General features: G+C 46.4%; 1 protein-coding gene across 1 annotated transcript in view; it reads right to left on the minus strand.

The window, feature by feature from the left end:
- FAM131B (family with sequence similarity 131 member B) overlaps nucleotides 1–10,547 on the minus strand; it is a 140,853-nt gene extending 130,306 nt beyond the window's left edge. Inside the window, exon 1 of the mRNA XM_084624022.1 lies at nucleotides 10,454–10,547. The gene's annotated coding sequence lies outside the window, so the exon portion shown is untranslated. The remainder of the gene's footprint in view (nucleotides 1–10,453) is intronic.
- Nucleotides 10,548–10,623: the final 76 nt, after the last annotated feature.

Raw genomic sequence — 10,623 nt, forward strand, 5'->3', positions numbered from 1 at the left:
CATGCCAGAGGCTGTGCGTGAACAGCCCAGGAGTGGGGGTTCTCACAGCAGAGCAAGGTAAGGCTGGCTCCCAGAGTCGAGGATTGGAGTGATCTAGCAGATCACCGCTCCAGATAACACCAGAGGGGAATGTCACACTTCCTTTGTTGGAGAACTCATTGGAGTCATCAGAGATGAGGACTGGAAGCTTCTTCAGTCCTTAATTGAAGGATTTCTCAGACATTTGAGTTAAATGAATGTTAATAAAACCATATCAAAATGATTAAAATAAAGTCCAAATAAAAATTGATTCAATTTTTTTCCTTTTATTTTCTTTCAGAGATTTATCGAGTCCTCTTCCTCATCTAAAATACATGTGTCATAAATATAAAGGGAAGGGTAAACCCCTTTAAAATCCCTCCTGGCCAGAGGAAAAATCCTCTCACCTGTAAAGGGTTAAGAAGCTAAAGGTAACCTCACTGGCACCTGACCAAAATGACCAATGAGGAGACAAGATACTTTCAAAAGCTGGGAGGAGGGAAGGAAACAAAGGGTCTGTGTCTGTCTGCTGCTTTTGCCAGGGACAGAACAGGAATGGAGTCTTAGAACTTTTAGTAAGTAATCTAGCTAGGTATGTGTTAGATTATGATTTCTTTAAATGGCTGAGAAAAGAACTGTGCTGAATAGAATGACTATCCCTGTCTGTGTGTCTTTTTTGTAACTTAAGGTTTTGCCTAGAGGGATTCTCTATGTTTTGAATCTAATTACCCTGTAAAGTATCTACCATCCTGATTTTACAGAGGTGATTTCTTTACTTCTATTAAAAGTCTTCTTGTAAGAAAACTGAATGCTTTTTCATTGTTCTAAGAGACAAGGGTTTGGGTCTGTGGTCACTTATGCAAATTGGTGAGGATTTTTACCAAACCTTCCCCAGGAAGTGGGGTGCAAGGGTTGGGAGGATTTTGGGGGGAAAGATGTGTCCAAACTACATTTCCCAGTAAACCTAGTTAAAGTTTGGTGGTGGCAGTGGAAATTCCAAGGGCAAAAGCTAAAATTAATTTGTACCTTGGGGAAGTTTTAACCTAAGCTGGTAAAAGTAAGCTTAGGAGGTTTTCATGCAGGTCCCCACATCTGTACCCTAGAGTTCAGAGTGGGGGAGGAACCTTGACAGCATGCAATTTCATCTTTATTGTCAAATTGTTATATTTGAGTAACAATATTAAGGAGACCAGAAGTGAATTTGAAATATAGCAATGGAGGTTAATTAAAGAGATTAAGTGAGTTTCGGTAAAACTGCTCAAATCTAAAGAGCGAATTCCAGTTCCCGGCTTCTCAGGCGAAGAAACTCTGCCCACCCAAAAGGGGAATAGGCATAGAAAGGAGTTGCAGTGGGAGTTGTTTGCTTCTGGAGTTACTCACATCTGGCAGAGGGATGGCATCCAGGTTTGTTTCCAGATTACAAAACCACAGGCTTTAAAATCACTTAGGTGGCAGGTGTGACTCAGACTCACAGCTTTATCATTCCTGTGAACTCTGCTCTGTCATTTCCAGGTTTCCTATACCCACCTGCTAAACACTTCTCAATTTCTTATCAGCTTTAGTTGTGACAAGTTACTACAAAAAGATCTAAGTGCCTGCTTTCATTCCTCCCATTCCTGATCTATTTGACGCTGCCAGATAAAGTACATTTCTGTTCAGTCAGAGAGGAATATGCCCCATGATGGTGAGAGAATTGAAAGTACTAGAGGTGTGTGAAGTGAAACCGAACAGGACCAGGCTTCTGCAGTGAAATTATACTGCAAGAGTGTATTATACTAGTAGCTGATAGACTGGCTGTCAGAGGTGTAATTCATAAAATCGTGTGTAAAAAAACTGAAAATGGCTGATGTGACAAAGCTCTGTCCTTGTCTCTTTAGGTCCCGCATTTCCTGGTGGATTTTGCTAGCCTCAGAGGCTCACTGTGACCCTCCACGTAACCCTTCTCTCTCTAGAGACAAGGGTCACAGTCTACTGAGCCATTTTCATCATAAGCCAGCAAGGGAGGTGAGGAGAAGCTATCCTCCCTTGCACAGTCTCTGTTGTCTCCCACTCTCAGTGATTAATCGGGGAGCCCAGGCCCACCCTCTACTCCAGGCACTAGCCCAGGGACCCTAATAATGTCAGTTATGGTAGCTGACCTTTTAGAAACATGACACATACCACTCCCTGGGCTACTTCACCACAGCAGCCCCCACTTCCTCAAACTCCACTTCACCCTTACCTCAGGGCCTCCTTCCTTGTGCCTGATATGGTGTGTACTACTCAGTCTCTCCAACAGTGCAACTTCCTCCCACAGCTCCTAACATCCACACCCACCTGACTAACTGGGAGGCTTTTAACTAGTTTCAGCCAGCCCCTGATTGGCTTCAGGTGTCCCAATCAACCTAGCGGTCTCCCTGCCTTCTGGAAAGTTCTTAATTGGCCCCAGATGTCTTAACTGACCTGGAGCAGCTGCCATTTATCCTGGTACCAGGGATTTGTTTAGCCTGGAGCTAATATATGTATCTCCCACTACTTTTCTATAGCCAGCTGGCCTTGACCCATCACCCTGAGAACTTAAAAATTGGACAGTAACTGACCGAGAATCCCAGTGATGATGGAACTTGAAGATATTGTAAACAAAAGATCTCTCAACCATGCTTGGAGCTGTTTCCATCACGTCACAGGAACTCAACAGCCCATTCTAGGCTTCCAAGTGATGTTTCAGGTTATCGTTTGTACTGGGTGTTTGGTGTACGTGGTTGGGGAGAGTTGTGCAGGTGGCAAGTAAGGAGTGTGTGCTTTGGTGTGAGGCAAAATGTGTGTTTGAGGTTATTGCGTGCACAGGCTGTGTTGTTGTGTGGTTGGTTTTGAAGAACTGTGGCAGTTGATCAAAGTAATCCACCATCTGTGTAGTCTCCTTCATACAACTAATGAATCTGTTGCATGGAAATTGGCTGGAGAGTAAGTGTGCTGATTGATTGAATTACATCTTATGCCACACAATGATCATAGAATCATAGAATATCAGGGTTGGAAGGGACCCCAGAAGGTCATCTAGTCCAACCCCCTGCTCCATGTAGAGAGACAAGGTGAGTGAGACATGTTGATGTAGAGAGACAAGGTGAGTGAGATAATATCTTTGATTGGACCAACTTCTATTGGTGAGAGAGAGAAGCTTTTGAACCACACAGAGCACTTCTTCAGTTCTGGGAAACTAACTCAAAGGCCAAGTCTACACTACAGACCCATATTGGTATAACTACGTCACTCAGGGGTGTGAAAAATCCACACCAGTGAGACGTAGTTATACCGACCTAACCCCCCATGTAGACAGTGCTATGTCGACGGGACAGCTTCTCTCACCGACATAGCTACTGCCTCTTGGGGAAGTGGATTAACTATGCCAATGGGAGAATGTCTCCCATCGTCATAGTAGCGTCTTCACTAAAGCGCTACAGCGGCACAGCTGTACTGGTGCAGCTGTGTCCCTGTAAGGCTACCTCTACAGTAGAAACTTCAAGTGCTTTGAAGTGTGAGTGTGGTCACGCTCAAGCGCTGGGAGAGAGCTCTCCCAGCACTCCTTGTAATCCACCTCCACGAGGGGAATAGCTCCCAGCGCTCTGAGCCTGTCCACACTAGTGCTTTAAAGAGCTCAAACTTGCTGTGCTCAGTGGGGTGATTTTTCACACCCCTGAGCTAGCAAGTTAGAGCGCTATAAAATGTAAGTGTAGACAAGCCCTTATCAGTGAAGACAAGCCTAAAGTGTCACTGCTAAATACAAGGTTTGAACAGATTGTTTAGCATAAGTAGTTAACACATATTTCAAGGGACCATTCACAGTGAAGTGGCCCATTAACACCCCTCCAGTCAAAGAGAGGAAATGAAGGCAGGGAGGGGAAACAACTGGGAGAGGGTTGTTTTTAGGTTACAGGTTGTTGTAATAAGCCATAAATCTAGTGTCTCTATTCAGTTCATGATTGTTAGTGTCTAGCATCTGAAAGTGTTTTTTACCCACAAAAGCTTATGCCCAAATAAAGTTAGTCTTTATTAGTCTGTTAGTCTTTAAGGTGCCACCAGACTCCTTGTTGTTTTAGTGTCTAGCAAAGTTATGATTTTATGATCCCAGGCTCGTCTTTTAAAAGTGTTGTGCAGTTTTCCTTTGAGGATGAGGACTGAGAGGTCGGAAGTGATCGATTTGTGAAAAGTGTTCACCCACAGGTGATCTGATGCTTTTGTCTTTTATAGTTTTCCTGTGTGAGTTCATTCAAGGGCACAGTGATTCTTTCACCCACATAATTGCGAATGGAACATTTAGGGCACTGGACGAGTAGAGCCCTGCAAATCCGTGGATATCTGTATTGTATCTGCGTAGGGCTCTGTGGGCCAGCAGATAGAGGGGAATGATCACGTCCCTCGATTCGACATTGGTGAGGCCTCATCTGGAGTACTGTGTCCAGTTTTGGGCCCCACACTACAAGAAGGATGTGGAAAAATTGGAAAGAGTCCAGCGGAGGGCAACAAAAATGATTAGGAGGCTGGAGCACATGACTTATGAGGAGAGGCTGAGAGAACTGGGATTGTTTAGTCTGCGGAAGAGAAGAATGAGGGGAATTTGATAGCTGCTTTCAACTACCTGAAAGGGGGTTCCAAAAAGGATGGATCTAGACTGTTCTCGGTGGTGGCTGATGACAGAACAAGGAGTAATGGTCTCAAGATGCAGTGGGGGAGGTTTAGGTTGGATATTAGGAAAAACGTTTTCACTAGGAGGGTGGTGAAACACTGGAATGCGTTACCTAGGGAGGTGGTGGAATCTCCTTCCTTTGAGGTTTTTAAGGTCAGGCTTGACAAAGCCCTGGCTGGGATGATTTAGTTGGGGATTGGTTCTGCTTTGAGCAGGGAGTTGGACTAGATGACCTCCTGAGGTCCCTTCCAACCCTGATATTCTATGATTCTATGATTAGGTACACCACATGTTGTGACAGGCATGTGTAGGACCCATGGATGTTGAAATGTGTGTTGTGGCGGGTGTTGATTGCTGTAGCAGTGGAGATATGTCTACAGATTTTGTATCTATTGTTCTGGCAGGGTCTGGTGCTGCTGTGAGTTGGTGTGTCCTGGTCTGTGGGGAGAATGTATACCTTCAAATCAGCGGCACTGTTATGGGTACCTGCATGGCCCCACAGTATGCCAACATTTTTATGGCTGACTTAGAACAACGCTTCCACAGCTCTCTTCCTCTAATGCCCCTACTCTACTTGCGCTACATTGATGACATCTTCATCATCTGGACCCTTGGGAATTCCACCATGATTTCAACAATTTCCATCCCACCATCAACCTCAGCCTGGACCAGTCCACACAACAGATCCACTTCCTGGATACTGCGGTGCTAATAAGCGATGGTCACATAAACACCATCCTATACCGGAAACCTACTAACCGCTATTCCTACCTACATGCCTCCAGCTTTCATCCAGACCACACCACACAATCCATTGTCTACAGCCAAGCTCTACGATACAACCGCATTTGCTCCAACCCCTCAGAGACAAACACTTACAAGATCTCTATCAAGCATTCTTACAACTACAATACCCACCTGCTGAAGAGAAGAAACAGATTGACAGAGCCAGAAGAGTACCCAGAAGTTACCTACTACAGGACAGGCCCAACAAAGAAAATAACAGAACGCCACTAGCCATCACCTTCAGTCCCCAACTAAAACCTCTCCAACGCATCATCAAGGATCTACAACCTATCCTGAAGGACGACCCATCGCTCTCACAGATCTTGGGAGACAGGCCAGTCCTTGCTTACAGACAGCCCCCCAACCTGAAGCAAATACTCACCAGCAACACACACCACACAACAGAACCACTAATCCAGGAACCTATCCTTGCAACAAAGCCCATTGCCAACTGTGCCCACATATCTATTCAGGGGACACCATCATAAGGCCTAATCACATCAGTCACACTAACAGAGGCTCATTCACCTGCACATCTACCAATGTGATCTATGCCATCATGTGCCAGCAATGCCCCTCTGCCATGTACATTGGCCAAACTGGACAGTCTCTACGTAAAAGAATAAATGGACACAAGTCAGATGTCAAGAATTGTAACATTCAAAAACCAGTTAGAGAACACTTCGATCTCTTTGGTCACCGATTACAAACCTAAAAGTGGCAATTCTTCAACAAAAAAACTTCAAAAACGGACTCTAACGAGAGACTGCTGAATTGGAATTAATTTGCAAACTGGACACAATTAACTTAGGCTTGAATAAAGACTGGGAGTGGATGTGTCATTACACAAAGTAAAACTATTTCCCCTTGTTTATTCCCTGCCCCCCGCCCGTACTGTTCCCAACAGGTTCTTGTCAACTGCTGGAAATGGCCCACCTTGATTATCACTATAAAAGGTCATCCGTCCATCCCCCGTTTTCCCCCCCCCCCCACTCTCCTGCTGGTAATAGCTCACCTTACCTGATCACTCTCATTAAGTGTGTATGGTAACACCCATTGTTTCATGTTCTCTGTGTACATAAATCTCCCCACTGTATTTTCCACTGAATGCATCTGATGAAGTGAGCTATAGCTCACGAAAGCTTATGCACTAATAAATTTGTTACTCTCTAAGGTGCCACAAGTACTCCTTTTCTTTTTGCTGGTCTGTGGGGAGCTTGCTTCTGATGATGACCTTGGAGAAGCTGGGGGGTTGTTTGAAGGTCAGAAGATGGGGTTCAGAAAAAATTGTTTTCAGGATGAGGTCCCCATCAAGTATGGGTTGTAGCTGTTTGATACCCTGCAGGGGTTCCAGTGTGAGGTAGTAGTTGACAACAAGGGGTGTGCAATCAGGAGGTGGGTATTTCTGTATTGAACCATGTTCTCTTGGGGGTATTTGGGTGGCTCATTCCATCATGCTATCTTCTCTGGTAGATGCTCTGGGGAGAAAGTCTGGGATATACACCTACTGCCTTCACCAAACAATGACAGTCCACCAGAGAAGTCGATCACATCATAGGTGCTGACTTTTATTTTTCCCTGGGGGTGCCCCACCCCTACTCCGTCTCTTCCCCCAAGGCCCTGCCCTTGCTCTCGCTCTCATAGAATCATAGAATATCAGGGTTGGAAGGGACCTCAGGAGGTCATCTAGTCCAACCCCCTGCGGTAAGGGGGCAGGGAGCTGGGGGGGTTCGATAGAGGGCAGGGGAGCTTGGGGGGTGATCAGGGGCATGGATAGGGGTTGGGGCGGTCAGAGGGCGGGGAACAGGGGGGTTGAATGGTGGCAGGGCTCCTGGGGGGGGCAGTCAGGAAGGAGAGGAGGGGTTGGATGGGACGGCGGGGGGCGGTCATGGGACAGGGAGCAGGGGGGATGGATGGGGCAGGGGTCCCGGGGGGGCAGTCAGGAAGGAGAGGGGGGTTGAATGGGGTGGTGGGGGGCAGTTAGGGGTGGGGGGCAGTTAGGGGCGAGAGGTCCGGGAGTGGTCAGGGAGAAGGGGTGGTTGGATGGGGCAGGGGTCCCAGGGGGGACAGTCAGGAAGGGGGGGGTTGGGTGGGGCAGCAGGGGGCAGTTAGGGGTGGGAGGTCCGGGGGCTGTCAGGGGACCGAGAGCAGGGGAGGTGGATGGGGCAGGGGTCCCCGGGGGGCCTTCAGGGAACAGGGGGCGTTGGATAGGGCAGAAGTCCCGGGGGGGGGGTGAGAAGCAGGGGGGGTTGGATAGGGGGCGGGGCCGGGCCATGCCTGGCTGGTTGGGGAGGCACAGCCTCCCCTAACCAGGCCTCCATATAATTTGAGAAACCCGATGCGGCCCTCAGGCCAAAAAGTTTGCCCACCCCTCAAATAGAGGCACCGGATTTATGGCTTATTACAACAATCTGTAACCCACTAACCCTCCTCCCTCTTCTTTTCCTCCCTGTGACTGTAGGGATGTTAACGGGCCACTTCACTGTGAATGGTCCCTTGAAATATGTGTTAACTACTTATGCTAAATAATCTGTTCAAACCTTGTATTTAGCTGTGACATTTTGAGTTACTGTAGTTTCTCAGACCTGAAGAAGAGCTCTGTGTAAGATCAAAAGCTTGTCTTTCTTACCAACAGAAGCTGATCCAATAAAAGATATGACCTCACACCCACCTTGTCTCTTTAATATCCTGAGACCAACATGGCTACAACAACACTGCATGCAACACTGGTGTAGGACATTCAATATTGCATAGATACATGCCTTACTGTAATGTACACTGCACGATTATAATTCTTAAGGACAAAATGGCTGAGAATTTAAAAATAAGATTGTAACAGACTGAAAAACCCAGTGATGATTGAAATTGGTGGTATTCTGAACAAAGTGAGATCTCGACCACACCTGTAGCTGCTTGTATAACTTCACATGGACTCAACAGATGTTTTAGGCTCCAGATCAATATTCCTGGAAGCTTTTATTATATAGATTATTCATATTCCAGTAGTGCCTTGAGAACCAAATGAGATTATGGCCCCATTGTGCTAAGCATGGTACATAGTACAAGGCAATCCTGGCCTTGAGGAGCTGAGTCTAAGCAGATGAGACAGACAAAGGGTGGAAGACTAAACAAATGGAAAGTAACATGCTCAAAATCGGTCACCAGCAAAGCCAGTAATAGAACTCATATCTCCTGAGTCTTAGTCCAGTGCCCTAATGCACTAGATCACACTGTCACCACCACACTGGGTTCTATGCTCTTGCAGCCAGAGCAGTTTGGGCTGGAACTCTGTTATCATAGCTAGCTCATATATCCTACAAAATCACATGGTGCATGAACTGTGTCTGGGGACAACCAGATTGTAAACGGGTCTCCTGACATGTCTGCACTTGTAGTATCATAATAACAATACTCAGCACTTGTATAAGAGATAATCAGTATAGTTAGTCCCATTTCACCAACAGGAAAATTGAGGCACAGAGAAATGCAGTGACTTGCTCAGGCTACACAATAGTGGAGGTGTCATGTTTCACATGACATGTACAATTAAGGGTTTGTCTGTGTTAGAGTTTTTAGACACTCTTGTAGCTACACCAACATAGCTGCATCAGTACAAATCCCTAGTTCAGACACTTTGTACCAGTGTAAACTGGGATTTGAACTAGTGCCTTTTACCCCAGACAAGCTGCACCAATGAAAGTCCCATGCACCACTAGGGGTGTGCACTGTGGCAGCTACATCAGTGTAATAGGTGAATAAATACCCCAGTGTAGATATTTCCTAAATCCTCTGAGCATTGCAAAGAGTAAGTAACCTCTGGAAATTTGGCAACAGGAGAGCAGAAAGCTCAATATCATGGCCAGATTCCAAGGTGAAAGTATGGTGATTACATAAAGAACAGGAATTCCCCCTTGGCTCCCTACTTGGAAGCAATAGGTTTAGGGAGGCTGCCCTGCAAAAAGAAGGGCTCAGGGAAAGAGAACACCAAAGATAGGAAATTTCTATTTTAAACTCCTTGATGCAGGGACCAGATCTTCTTCTGTGTGAGGTACAGTATTAAACACGGTATCCATGCTCAGATTAAAAACAAAACCTAATAGGTAATACTGGAATGGATTTGGGAATAATGTGGATCCTACAGATCAGTAGGTACAATTTGCAAAGCACAAAACTGGAATAGCCAGAGGATTGCATCATGGCTATGTTAGGAGTGAGGGGCATCAGTAGAGCTGTGTGGCCTGTGAGAGCATGTCACCAGGGAGTTAAGTGGTCTGTTTGGGTGCTGGGGTTTGGGATAAGGTCCTGTCCAGTACTGAGTAAATGAGGAATTACATTACTTGCAGTATTGTGGGTTTGGTTGTTTTTTTAAAAAAACAGTGCCTGTAGGATTAGGAAAGTCTGAGTCACATTCTCTTGCAGCTGGTTGCTGTGGGGAGGGGGTGGGGAAGAGACTGAGAGGGACCCTGACTCACCAGAACTGCCAAGTTTCTCCTTACATGTAGGGTTTAGTGGAAATGAAGTCACTGGTGGGTGAGGGAAAAGTGGGGGTCACTGGGTGAAGGAATGGGGTGGGGGTTGACACAGGGAAAACACCAGCTGCTGAAAAAGAAGGAGGCAGTTCCTATTCTGGAGCAAGAGATAAAACACAAGCCAGCAGGGGGAAGCCTAAACTGAGGGGCTTTGACTGAGCTGGGGGCTGGGGGGAAGAAGACAGGAGTGGATTGGAAGGGGCTGGGAAGCAGGATTAAGAGGCCTGACAAATCTCGGGGGGTGGGGGGAAGAGAAAATCCAGGAATAGAAAGAAAGCAGAAAGGGTATGAAATATGGGCCTTCCATAAGCAGCAATAGGACAGAAAACTAACACCTCCATCCCTTGAAAACACAGAGGGAAAGGGGGAAAGATAATGAGATGCTGATTTTAAGAGTGGGAGAGTTGCTGTTTTCCCCCCAACAGCCCTGTCTAGTGAATTCATCCTCCCCCGTTACCTCATTGCCACATTCCCTGGTGAGTGAGCTCAGCTGTTCACATAGCCTCTCTCCTTTTATGGTCAAACAGCTTCGCTTGGGCGAGGCCTTTTTGCTAGATGTTAGGGAAGTCCTTAGGCCTGGTAACTCTACCTAGAGCCACTCCTCTTCCTCCCCCCGCCCCTTTTTGG

This window comes from Lepidochelys olivacea (assembly GCF_965140295.1).
Source record: "Lepidochelys olivacea isolate rLepOli2 genome assembly, chromosome: 1".
Lineage (NCBI taxonomy): Eukaryota > Metazoa > Chordata > Testudines > Cheloniidae > Lepidochelys > Lepidochelys olivacea.